The sequence below is a fragment of the Corythoichthys intestinalis genome, chromosome 12, assembly GCF_030265065.1.
Source record: "Corythoichthys intestinalis isolate RoL2023-P3 chromosome 12, ASM3026506v1, whole genome shotgun sequence".
Classification (NCBI taxonomy): domain Eukaryota; kingdom Metazoa; phylum Chordata; class Actinopteri; order Syngnathiformes; family Syngnathidae; genus Corythoichthys; species Corythoichthys intestinalis.
The window spans coordinates 43394726-43408639 of record NC_080406.1 but is presented as its reverse complement, the minus strand read 5'-3'; the positions used below and the strand labels follow the sequence as shown (position 1 = coordinate 43408639).

At 40.7% G+C, this 13914-nt stretch overlaps 3 non-coding genes across 3 annotated transcripts; all 3 read left to right on the top strand.

Annotated features, from left to right (window-relative positions):
- The first annotated feature begins 7777 nt into the window (after positions 1-7777).
- On the top strand, positions 7778-7849 carry trnad-guc (transfer RNA aspartic acid (anticodon GUC)). Its single transcript has one exon. It is a non-coding gene; the product is annotated as a tRNA-Asp (tRNA).
- Positions 7850-8345: 496 nt separating this feature from the next.
- trnad-guc (transfer RNA aspartic acid (anticodon GUC)) lies at positions 8346-8417 on the top strand. The gene has a single exon. It is a non-coding gene; the product is annotated as a tRNA-Asp (tRNA).
- Positions 8418-9609: 1192 nt separating this feature from the next.
- Positions 9610-9681, top strand: trnad-guc (transfer RNA aspartic acid (anticodon GUC)). The gene has a single exon. It is a non-coding gene; the product is annotated as a tRNA-Asp (tRNA).
- Positions 9682-13914: the final 4233 nt, after the last annotated feature.

Here is a 13914-nt window from a genome sequence, read left to right as displayed (position 1 = left end):
GGTGGCTCTGGATGTTTCTACTCCAGACTCGGTCCACTGTTTCTGCAGGCCCCCCAAGGTCTGGGATCTTCTCCACAGTCTTTCTCAGGGGGGCGGTCACCTCTTCTGGTTGTGCAGCGTTTCATGCCACACTTTTTCCTTCCCACTGAGGTGCCTTTCTGTGTCTTAGCCTCTTGCTTGAAGGTGTCAATGATGGCCTTCTGGACAGCAGTCAGGTCAGCAGTCTTGCCCATGATTGCGGTTTTGAGTAATGAACAAGGCTGTGAGTTTTCAAAGCCTCAGTAATCTTTCGCAGGGGTTTTGAGTTAATTCGTTGATTCAGATGATTAGGTTAGCAACGTCTTTACAGTACCTTTTCATGATATACTAATTTTTTGAGATAGGGACTTTTGTTTTTTCATGACTTTTTTGCCAAAATCATCAATATTAAAACAATAAAAGGCTTGAACTACTTCAGTTGTGTGTAATGAATCTAAAATATATGAAAGTCTAATGTTTATCAGTCCATTATAGAAAATAATGAACTTTATCACAAAATGCTAATTTTTTTTTAGAAGGACCAGTACATATAAACTGCAAGTGTCCACGTATTAACATGGCATCTTTAATCAGAAAGATTCAGATTGATGTCAAAATCTATTTATTTGCTAAATTAACATCTTCAACACAATTGCTCCTTAGCCTTTCAACCGGTAAGCATGATGCTAGTTTGCCTGTTATTAAACCGCAGGATTCAAAGGTTGAGAAAATGGCATTTTATCGAAAATATAACCTTGCAGCTACAGTGCTGGCCAAAAGTATTGGCAACCCTGCAATTCTGTCCGATACTGCTCAATTTCTCGCAGAAAATGATTGCAGTTACAAATGCTTTGGCAGTAATATCTTCATTTATTTTTCTTGCAATTAAAAAACACAAAAGAGAATGGGGAAAAAATCATTATCATTTTACACAAAACTTCAAAAATGGGCAGGACAAAAGTATTGGCACCCTTTGATAAATCATGTTATGCTTCGCCAATTTGTGTAATTAACAGAACCTGTTACTTACCTGTGGCACATAACAAGTGGTGGCAATAACTAAATCACACGTGCAGCCAGTTAAAATGGATTAAAGTTGACTCAACCTCTGTCCTGTGTCCTTATGTGTACCACATTGAGCATGGAGAAAAGAAAGAAGACCAAAGAACTGTCTGAGGACTTGAGAAGCAAAATTGTGAGGAAGCATGGGCAATCTCAAGGCTACAAGTCCATCTCCAAAGAACTAACTGGTCCTGTGTCTACCGTGCGCAGTGTCATCAATAAGTGTGAAGCCCAGGGCACTGTGGCTAGCCTACCTAGATGTGGACGGAAAAGATGATTTGACGAGAGATTTCAACGAAAGATGGTGGATAAAGAACCTCGACTAAAATCCAAATAAGTTCAAGTTGTGCTGCAGTCCAAGGGTACAACAGTGTCAACCAGTACTATCCGTCGGCGTTTGAATGAAAAGGGACTCTATGGTAGGATACCCAAGAAGACCCCACTTCTGACCCAGAGACATAAAAAAGCCAGGCTGGAGTTTGCCAAAACTTACCTGAGAAAGCCAAAATGTTTTGGAAGAATGTTCTCTGGTCAGATGAGACAAGAGTAGAGCTTCTTAGGAAATGGCATCAACATAAGAGTTTACAGGGAAAAAAACAAATCCTTCAAAGAAAAGAACACGGTCCCCACAGTCAAACATGGCAGAGGTTCCCTGATGTTTTGGGGTTGCTTTGCTGCCTCTGGCACTGGGCTGCTTGCCCGTTTGCATGGCATTATGAAGTCTGAAGACTAGCAACAATTTTGCAGCATAATGTAGCGCCCAGTATGAGAAAGCTGGGTCTCCCTCAGAGGTCATGGGTCTTCCAGCAGGACAATGACCCAACACTTCAAAAAGCACTAGAAAATGGTTTGAGAGAAAGCACTGGAGACTTCTAAAGTGGCCAGCAATGAGTCCAGACCTGAATCCCATAGAACACCTGTGGAGAGATCTGAAAATGGAAATTTGGAGAAGGCACCCTTCAAATCTCAAAGACCTGGAGCATTTGGCCAAAGACGAATGGTCTAAAACTCTAGCAGAGCATTGTAAGAAACTCATTGATGTATACCGGAAGCGGTTGTTTGCAGTTATTCTGCACGTTGTGCTACCAATTATTAAGCTGTCCCGGGCCTCAGGACCATGGGGGCCCCTGAATGACCCTTGATTTATTTTACTTTACATTCACATATTTCTTTTATATTTAAATCTTTGATTAAATATTATGTTCTACTCGATATATACTTAAAAACTTTACATTTTAAGTATTTCAAATAAATATTTTTTCTGTTTTTTCCACAACACCCCCCCACCCCCTACCCCCCACTGATGTTATAAATGACTTTGCTGTAAAAAAAAAAAAATCACTGTTTAAGGGCTTGATAACCCCAGGGATGTGGAGGGGGCGGGCATAGGATGTGTAGTAATACCGTTTTGTTGCTTAGCAGGCAGGCATAGAACTCTCAGTTGTATTGTATTGTAGCCTTCATGAGACAATAGATGGAAATGCTTTGTTTTTTATTGTGTCACATTACGGTCTTTTAAATTTAACTGTTCATCTCAAATTAAATAATTTGAAAATTTACACTGTCATTGCTTGCAAAGCAAAGTACTGCGTATGTTGTCATGACAAGCCGGTGGCAGGGGTGAGATGGGTGGACCCTACAATGGTCTCTTGTCCCCTGGCCCCTGCAAGTCTGCTGACAGCCGTGACTGTAACTAATTACTTTTACTAATTACTAAGTAAAATTACCAACACTGTAAGTGATAGATGTACAAAATCATTTGTGTTTAAATGACTCGCTGCAGTTGACGAGGAATTAATCGGACATCTATCGCCGTGAATGGCACTGAAACATTATCATAGTCTTGTTTACTCTAATCTATTTCCAACGTGTACACTCGTCTTGTGTTCCACATCCATCAGAATGACGCAAGATTGATGATCTGTGTTTCTTCGTGAGTTTACATCAGTGCGTCCTTTGAGAGGCGCTTACAGCAAATATGCAAAGCCACCGTTTACACAGAGGAACATCTTACATGTATGCGGGAATTAATCTCCCGCACACGGAGGCTTGTGTTGAATCTGAACGAGTGACAATGTGTTTATATAGCTGTTTTGCCAGTGAGTGTCTGTGTTCTCTCATCACAACGCCAAGAAGAAGAAAAATATAGTCCGCTTGCACAAGCATAGCTTCATAAAAGTGATTAGCGCGCAGCCTGTCAAGTAGTGAAGAGCACATGAAGAGGACGGCCTGTCACGCCGCCGTCAAGCGGCCTCTTCTATAGAAGGCAGACTATTCCGGTCTTATGGTGTCTTTGAAAGTTAGGTACCACCTACACGCGGAGGATGAGTAATCAGATATGGTGGCTTTGGAAAGCCTCTTATTTCGAAGTGCCATTAAGTTTGCGTTCTGTCCGAAGTCTTATGTGGGTTATCGTGATGAATTGGTGTTTCATAATCAAGCAGAACACCATACTGCCGTGAGTACAGGGGTGCGTAAACTTTTTCCTCCGAGGGTTGTGAACAGAAAACCAATTTGAAAGAAAAGACACAATGACATTCCTCAAATTGAACTTTGATGTTGTTCGACTTTAACTTTTGAGCAAAAGGATTGGACATCTACCGCCCTCAATGGCAGCCAATGAGTTAATACTGACTACATTGGGATGATTTATCACGAAATTAAATAAATTACAGTGATCCCTCGCTACTTCGCGCTTCAAACTTCGCGCCCTCAGTCCATCGCGGAATACAGATGAGCTGTCCCGATCCGATCAAGTAGTCTCACTCCCTCCTGCTGATATTCTTGGTCAGGCGGTGCACTGGAGTTGCTTATAGTTAACGATTATTGACAGACATTAGGTTTGATCTTGCCAAGACACTCGGAAGCCAAAACCTCAAAGCGCCGCATGCATCAATCATCTTTTAGCTTGTTAAACAGTTGTTGTGGCAACTCGATGTGTAAGTGTGCAGCCTGAGTGGATTTGAGTGGACTCACTCAGTGAAGCATTTCATAAAGAAAAGCATTTTTCTTATTTATTCTTGTTTGAAAATAATTCGGTGCGACGGTAACATGTTTAAAACTTATCACAATTATTGGAATTGAAGTGCTTAAAAAATATTTATCATATATATGATATATATATATATATATGTGTGTGTGTGTGTGTGTGTGTGTGTGTGACGGAAAACACAGACAAGACTGAAAAAGCAGTTTCTGCTCTTGCACTCCTCTTTAAAAGAAACTGCTGCATTTTAAGCCAAAACAACTGTTGTGTTTGATAGAATAATACGTCAACATGTACAGTGGGGGGAACAAGTATTTGATACACTGCCAATGGGAAAGCCCATTGGCAGTGTATCAAATACTTGTTCTCCCCACTGTATATATATATATATATACAAATATATATATATATATATATATATATATATATATATATATATATATATATATATATATATATATATATATATATATATATATATATATATACAGTGCTGCTCAAAAGTTTGTGAACCCCCTCAACATTTTGGAATTTTCTATTATTTCAACCTGATTTCCTAATCAATCAATTCAGTAGTTTTTTTTTGTTTTTTTAACAGTTGTGTTGTCGAGACTAAATTAAAAAGAGTTTTCATCAACTGATGTAGGTGCAAAATTGAACTGTTTGGTCACAACCAAAACCGCCATGTCTGGCGAAAAGTCAACACTGCATACCACCAAAAGAACCTTCTCCCAACAGTGAAGCATGGAGGTGGGAATGTCAAGATCTGGGCTTGCTTTTCATCCTCAGGACCTGGACAACTCCATATAGTCCAGGGAATCATGAATTCTGAGGAATATTGTCAAATCCTAGAACATAACCTGACGCCATCTGTTTTGAAGTTAAAGCTTGGCAGAAGGTGGATCATGCAACATGATAATGATCCAAAGCATTCCAGCAATACAACCAAGGAATGGCTGAAAAAGAAGAAGATTCGTGTTCTGGACTGGCCCAGTCAAAGTCCTGACCTAAATCCCATTGAAATGCTGTGGCGGGACCTGAAGCGAGCAGTTCATGCCAGACGCCCATCAAACCTCTCTCAACTGACTGCGTTCTGCAAGGAAGAATGGGCAAAAATCCCCCAAAGTAGATGTGAGAGGCTGATTAGTCACTACAGAAACTGTTTGGTTGAGGTAATCTCTGCAAAAGGAGGCGCAATATCCTATTAACTGAAGGGGTTCACATACTTTTGCACACATGATATCTGAGTTTTTCTTAAATCAACCACTTTTGTTAAATAAAGAATGACAATATAACTATTTCTTTTGTTTCAGTCCATTATTTGGAATGTCAGTATTGTGGATTTGGGTATAACTTAACATTTAATAAGGTTATTTTAGTTTTTTTTACAAAAAATCTGACCATCGCTGTGGGGTTCACAAACTTTCGAGCAGCACTGTATATATATATATATATATATATATATATATATATATATATATATATATATACATACATATTTACAAAAAAAAAAATCATTGGATAATATCTCCGCCTGTCACGCGGAAGACTGGGCTTTAATTCCGTGATGGGGTGTTTGCTCGAGCTATTTGACAACTGTTGACTCCTCAAAATGTGTTCCGATAGAAATTGTCCTCAAACGAGGCGATCAGGTCAACTTCATCAGCTTTCCTCGTTAGTATAGTGGGCAGTATCTCCGGATGGCTAGACTTCAATTCCCTGATGGGGAATTTACTTTAGGTTTTTGACAGCTATTGAATCCTCAAAATGCGATCCTAGAGAAACTCTCCCCAGTCTACAAGATCAGATTTACCTGTACAAATTTCCTCGTTAGTATAGTGGACAGTATCTTCGCCTGTCACGCGGAAGACCAGGGTTTGATTCCCTGACGAGGAGGTTCTTCTAACTTTATACCCTAAGAAACGTTGACCTCACTGTTTTATCCTTGAAATGCGCTCATATAGAAGCTCTCCTCAGATGAGGCTTCCGGCTTACATCAGCGTCCGTCCTTGTTAGTATTTGGTCAGTATCTCTGCCTGTCATGTGGAAGACTGGGGTTCGATTCCCTGACGAGGAGGATCTTCTAACTTTACACCCTACGAGAAGTTTACCTAATTGTGTATCCTCAAAATCCAATTCTATAGAACCTGTCCTCTTTCGTGAGTCGTTTGCCAACGTCACTTCCCGTTCACTGACCGAACGCTTCATTTGGCCGGGTTGGGTGTGGGAGAATGAGGGGGGCGAACGATTTGTTTGAACGAGTCTTTTTACTGAACGAACCGGAATGGATTCGTTTACTCAAGTGAACGACATATCCCTTCACTAGTTGACCTCACTGTTCTATCCTTAAAATGCGATCCTATAGAAACTGTTCTCAGACTGTGCGATCAGGTCACTTTCGTCAGCCTTCCTTTTTAGAAGAGTGGACAGTATCTCCGCCTGTCATGTGGAGGACCAGGCTTCACTTCCCTGACGGGAGTTTGCTTTAGCTATTTGAAAACTGTTGAATCCTGAAAATGCGATCCTAGAGAAACTCTCCTCAGTCTACGCGATCAGATTTCTCTGGACAGATCTACTCGTTAGTATAGTGGACAGTATCTCCGCCTGTCACGCGGAAGACCGGGGTTCGATTCCCTGACGAGGAGGTTCTTCTGACTTTATACCCTACGAGAAGTTTACCTAATTGTCGTATCCTCAAAATCCAATCCTATAGAACCTGTCCTCTTTCGTGAGTCGTTTGCCAACGTCACTTCTCGTTCACTGACCGAACGCTTCATTTGGGCGGGTTGGGGTGGGAGAATGACGGGGGCGAACGATTTGTTTGAACGAGTCTTTTTACTGAACGAACCGGAATGGATTCGTTTACTCAAGTGAACGACATATCCCTTCACTAGTTGACCTCACTGTTCTATCCTTAAAATGCGATCCTGTAGAAACTGTTCTCAGACTGTGCGATCAGGTCACTTTCGTCAGCCTTCCTTTTTAGAAGAGTGGACAGTATCTCCGCCTGTCATGTGGAGGACCAGGCTTCACTTCCCTGACGGGGAGTTTGCTTTAGCTATTTGAAAACTGTTGAATCCTGAAAATGCGATCCTAGAGAAACTCTCCTCAGTCTACGCGATCAGATTTCTGTGGACAGATGTCCTCATTAGTATAGTGGACAGTGTCTCCGCCTGTCACGCGGAAGACCGGGGTTCGATTCCCTGACGAGGAGGTTCTTCTGACTTGATACCCTACGAGAAGTTTACCTAATTGTCGTATCCTCAAGATCCAATCCTATAGAACCTGTCCTCTTTCGTGAGTTGTTTGCCAACGTCACTTCCCGTTCACTGACCGAACGCTTCATTTGGGCGGGTTGGGGGTGGGAGAATGACGGGGGCGAACGATTTGTTTGAACGAGTCTTTTTACTGAACGAACCGGAATGGATTCGTTTACTCAAGTGAACGACATATCCCTTCACTAGTTGACCTCACTGTTCTATCCTTCAAATGCGATCCTATAGAAACTGTTCTCAGACTGTGCGATCAGGTCACTTTCGTCAGCCTTCCTTTTTAGAAGAGTGGACAGTATCTCCGCCTGTCATGTGGAGGACCAGGCTTCACTTCCCTGACGGGAGTTTGCTTTAGCTATTTGAAAACTGTTGAATCCTGAAAATGCGATCCTAGAGAAACTCTCCTCAGTCTACGCGATCAGATTTCTCTGGACAGATCTCCTCGTTAGTATAGTGGACAGTATCTCCGCCTGTCACGCGGAAGACCGGGGTTCGATTCCCTGACGAGGAGGTTCTTCTGACTTTATACCCTACGAGAAGTTTACCTAATTGTCGTATCCTCAAAATCCAATCCTATAGAACCTGTCCTCTTTCGTGAGTCGTTTGCCAACGTCACTTCCCGTTCACTGACCGAACGCTTCATTTGGGCGGGTTGGGGTGGGACAATGACGGGGGCAAACGATTTGTTTGAACGAGTCTTTTTACTGAACGAACCGGAATGGATTCGTTTACTAAAGTGAACGACATATCCCTTCACTAGTTGACCTCACTGTTCTATCCTTAAAATGCGATCCTATAGAAACTGTTCTCAGACTGTGCGATCAGGTCACTTTCGTCAGCCTTCCTTTTTAGAAGAGTGGACAGTATCTCCGCCTGTCATGTGGAGGACCAGGCTTCACTTCCCTGACGGGAGTTTGCTTTAGCTATTTGAAAACTGTTGAATCCTGAAAATGCGATCCTAGAGAAACTCTCCTCAGTCTACGCGATCAGATTTCTCTGGACAGATCTCCTCGTTAGTATAGTGGACAGTATCTCCGCCTGTCACGCGGAAGACCGGGGTTCGATTCCCTGACGAGGAGGTTCTTCTGACTTTATACCCTACGAGAAGTTTACCTAATTGTCGTATCCTCAAAATCCAATCCTATAGAACCTGTCCTCTTTCGTGAGTCGTTTGCCAACGTCACTTCCCGTTCACTGACCGAACGCTTCATTTGGGCGGGTTGGGGGTGGGAGAATGACGGGGGCGAACGATTTGTTTGAACGAGTCTTTTTACTGAACGAACCGGAATGGATTCGTTTACTCAAGTGAACGACATATCCCTTCACTAGTTGACCTCACTGTTCTATCCTTAAAATGCGATCCTGTAGAAACTGTTCTCAGACTGTGCGATCAGGTCACTTTCGTCAGCCTTCCTTTTTAGAAGAGTGGACAGTATCTCCGCCTGTCATGTGGAGGTCCGGGCTTCACTTCCCTGACGGGGAGTTTGCTTTAGCTATTTGACAACTGTTGAATCCTCAGAATGCGATCATAAAGAAACTGTCCTCAGATGAAGCGATCAGGTGACTTTCTTCAGCCATCTTCGTTAGTATAGTGGACAGTATCTCCGCCTGTCACGTGGATGACGAGGCTACGATTTCCTGACGGGGAGTTGACTTTAGCTTTTTGACCGCGATTGAATCCTCAAAATGCGATCCTAGAGAAACTCTCCTCAGTGTACGCAATCAGATTCTGTACAGATTTCTTCGTTAGTATAGTGGGCAGTATCTCCGCCTGTCATGCGGAAGACCGGGGTTCGATTCCCTGACGAGGAGGTTATTTTGCCTTTATACCCTAAAAACGTTGACCTAACTGTTTCATCCTCAAAATGCGATCATATAGAAACTGTCCTCAGATGAGGCTTCCGGCGTACATCATCATCATCTGTCCTAATTAGTATAGTGGACAATATCTCTGCCTATCATGCGGAGCACCGTGGTTCGATTCCCTGACAAGGAGCTTCTTCTAACTTTATACCCTAAGAAACTGATCTAACTGTTGTATCCTCAGAATGCGTTCATATAGAAACTGTCCTTAGATGAAGCGATCACGTGACTGTCTTCAGGTTTCCTCGTTAGTATAGTGGACAGTATCTCCGCCTCTCATGTGGATGACGAGGCTGCGATTCCCTGATGGAGAGTTTACTTTAGCTTTTTGACAGCTATTGAAGCCTCAAAATGCGATCCTAGAGAAATTCTCCTCAGGCTATGCGATCAGATTTCTCTGTGCAGCTTTCCTCGTTAGTATAGTGGACAGTATCTCCGCCTGTCACGCGGAAGACCGGGGTTCGATTCCCTGACGAGGAGGTTCTTCTAACTTTACACCCTAAGAAACGTTGACCTAACTGTTGTATACTCAAAATGCGATCATATAGAAACTGTCCTCAGATCAGGCGATCAGGTGTACATCTTTGTCCTTCCTCGTTTGTGTAGTGGACCGTTTTTTCGCCTGTCACATGGAAGATTGGGGTTTGATTCCCCGACAAGGAGATTCTTCTAACTTTCTACCCTAATTAAAGTTGACCTCACTGTTCTATCCTCAAAATGCGATCCTATAGAAACTGTCCTCAAGCTGTGCGATCAGGTTGCTTTTGTCAGCCTTCCTTTTTAGAAGAGTGGAAAGTTTCTCCGCCTGTCACTCGGAAGACCGGGCTTTGATTCCCTAATGGAGAGCTTTAGGTTTTTCACAGCTGTGGAATCCTCAAAATGCGATCCTATAGAAACTGTCCTCACACTACACGATCAGGTCAGTTTTGTCATTGTTCCTTGTTAGTATAGTGGACAATATCTCCTCCTGTCATGTGGAATGCCGCGATTTGATTCTCTTGGCGGGGAGTTTGCTTTAGGTCTTTGACAGCTGTTGAATCCTCAAAATGTGATCCAATATGATAAAATGGCTGACATTGAAATCATTACAAAGCAGTGGTTCTGTTATTTTGTTAGTATGGGTACTATTGTTCACCACAGTACTTTTACATACATGTGCTTCACCGTGTGGCGTGGTCGCCAAGCTGTGCCCTTGTTTTGGGATGTCAGACATGTTGAGTGCTTCCTGTGGAGGCCCCGAAGGCCACCGAGGGGTAACTGGCTTGTTGCATTTCTCTGTACTAAATCGTCTTGGTCATAAAAAAGCTAGCAAACCTGACTGAAATGGCATGCACATGTTGTTACACTAAGGTATGATTAGTAAAAACTGACCATTGTGTTTGTGTCCCTGCCCTGCATTGATGTGACAAACAACCATGAAGCAGATCAATACGTCTTTTTGGAAAATTGTTACCCATTTTGCCAAAGAAGCAGATAAGAGCCGTTTGTCATCAGCTCCTCATAATGAAAAATCAAACCGATTCCTATTAGCGGCCTTTAATTGCGCCGTCCAGCCGAAAGCCCTCACAGCTTTTTCAGCTTTCATTAGTCATCGGAGAAATACGGCTGCTCCAATCCGCTTATCAATGTGTGTCTGGGCCGTGTTTCCATGGCAACTGTGTTTACTGCCCCACGGCTTGCTAAAAATGGTTCCGTGGTGATAACGGCACTGGGGAGAAGCGGCATTATGGCGTGACAGCCGGCGGGAATGATTGACACTAGGGACACTATAAGAACGTTTCGCTTTAACTCCTTGGGTGTTATTGACGGCGATAGACGTCAAAACCGTTTTTGTTCATTCACGCCTCCCAGTCAAAATGGATTGGACGTCTATTGCTGTCAATGGCAGTGACACATGACCATTCACATCCACATTGGAACAAAAAGCTAACAAGATTTAAATGTCCATTCCAAGCTGACTGTATTATATCCCAGCTGACTACTTGGATCTATAATTTGTGGATCAATGTGTGTGATGAAGCGCTCCCTGGTTGATGTCTTTCTAATGAAGCCTTTGGAGGGAGAAAAACAGCACACTGAGTGTATCCCAGCACTATTTAATAACACACAGCCAAATACAGCACTATTTAATGATACATCACACAGCCGGTAATATCCTACAAAACCATAACAGGATGCAGAGGGAGAAATTTAGGCTAAAATGGTCCATTGTGGCTGATCCCAAATGAGCCCATGAAAGCGTCATCGGGCCATTGCTTAAACAATTGCAGGTAGTAATGAATGGCACCATTACAAGGCTAGCAGTAAGACAATCAGCCATTATGTTCATAATATAGTGTAGCAGGGCAATTTCCCATGAGGTGGAGCAGCTACAGAGGAGAAGCGGTAATAGGAAAAGAATTTGGGTTCAAGAGTGGCCAATAAGGCACTCGTGTTTAAAAAAAAGGGGGTTAAATGCTTTCATCTCATTCATTCTCAGAAGCATAGTCTTCATGAATGACTTTAGCGATTAACAAGTTTTGTTTTTTATGATGGAAGGTCAGCAAACGTTTAAATGAATAAAATTCGAGAATGTCTCTAATTAGTATCGACTGTGTATAGACACAGTGGGGACGCGGTGTCGTCGGGGAGTCATCAAAACCAATTTACTCTTGCGTGAGGATTGAAGCAGGTAACTATTTAAAGGTAAATTTCAGTTTGAAATTAGATTTAGTTATTCAAACTTTTCAATGTGCTTTTATTGTATGCCGCCCTTCACAGTAAGAAAAGTATTAAGAATTTTGGTTTGTCAAGGATAAGAAAGTTTTGATTGACATTGTCAAGTAGTAAGAATATTAGTGATATACAATGTACCGTATTTTCCGCACTATAAGGCGCTTCTTATTTTATTTCTTATTTTTATTTTTTTGACAAGTTCTGTCCTCACTAAACGTGAAGTTATTCAGCTTGACAGACAGCAAACAAGGCAACTGTGGATTTTGAAGCTTTCTAAGTCCTTCACTTTGACAATTTGTAAAACTGTAACGCACATAAGTCCCTTTCACACATGCCGAAACACCAGGAAAAATATTCTCTCCATAAAGGTAATGAACAGAAACGGTGACATAGGGCAGCCTTGGTGGAGTCCAACTCTCACTGGAAACGATTTACAACCGGCTACACGGACCAAACTCTGACACCGGTCATACAGGGACCAAAAACATAAAAAAATTCAAAGTCGTTCCCTTATAAAATCCTGATTATTGTTTTTTATATAAGTATAACAAAACTTAAAATGGCTAAAAAAAAAATTCTCAGATTTTACACTAGAGGCACAAAAATCACCAAATGCAGGGATAATCACCTATATTTTCAGGATCAATAGCAATATTAAACATATATCATAGGTTTTTGCCCAAAATAGCAACTTAATTATTTATTTATTTATTTACTGCAAGTTTTCAAGATAATAAATAACTTAATTTTCACATCAGAAACATAATATTTGAGGAAAACATGCAGAATAAACTATAAAGAATACATATATAAAGCGATTATTAATAAATTGTATACACAATCATAATTTATTATATATTATTAATAAATTGTATCCACAATCACAACTTATTATACAATATAATACAATCGAATAGAATCACCCTTTATTGTGTACAGTGAAATTGTGGAGCATTTCCCTTTACTGTGCATTGTAAATGAAAATCTCAAAAGTGACTTGCAAGTATAAAATCTAAATAAACTAGGGCTGTCAAACGATTAAAATTTTTAATCGAGTTAATTACAGCTTAAAAATTAATTAATCGTAATTAATCGCAATTAATCGCAATTCAAACCATCTCTAAAATATGCCATATTTTTCTGTAAATTATTGTTGGAATGGAACGATAAGACACACGACGGATATATAAATACAACATACTGTACATAAGTACTGTATTTGTTTATTGTAACAATAAATCCACAAATGGCATTAACATTCTTTCTGTTAAAGTGATCCAAGGATAGAAAGACGTGTAGTTCTTAAACGATAAATGTTATAGTTACAAGTTGTAGTAATTTTATATTAAAACCCCTCTTCATGTTTTCGTTTTAATAAAATTTGTAAAATTTTCAATCAAAAGTAGAGTTAATATAATAATAAGAGGAATAAAAATAACAATAATAAAAATAGTAGAGCTGGGAATCTTTGGGCACCTAACGATTCGATTACGATTACGATTCAGAGGCTCCAATTCGATTATAAAACGATTATTGATGCACCCCACTCCTTTTTTTTTTTTTTTTTTTTTTTTTAAATTTGTTTTGTACATTAGTTCCAAAATTGTTCAAAAATCCTCTCAGGCTAAACCAAACTACTATTTCAGTATCAAGTTAACATATAGCAGTAAACAAATATACAAAAATAACAGTACATAAAAAACTCCAGTCCCCATTCTATATCAGCAGCTTTAAACTACTTTCAATTAATTTAATGTTGTGAATCAACCGTTAAAGTTGTTAAAATTGCTCCTGTTATTCCATAATTTCTCTTTTGTCTACTTTCAACATGTAAAAGTTTTAAAACTATTTTAAAGATAGATTCAAGTCAATCTTTTACCGATTTAGGAGTATTTTAGATAAAAAGTTAATTAGGTTCGCTTGGAAGGTTCGCAACAACAGCCTTGCAGGGAAGTGTACTGCTTTAAGATGGCGGCCGTTACTAACGCCCGCATCTAG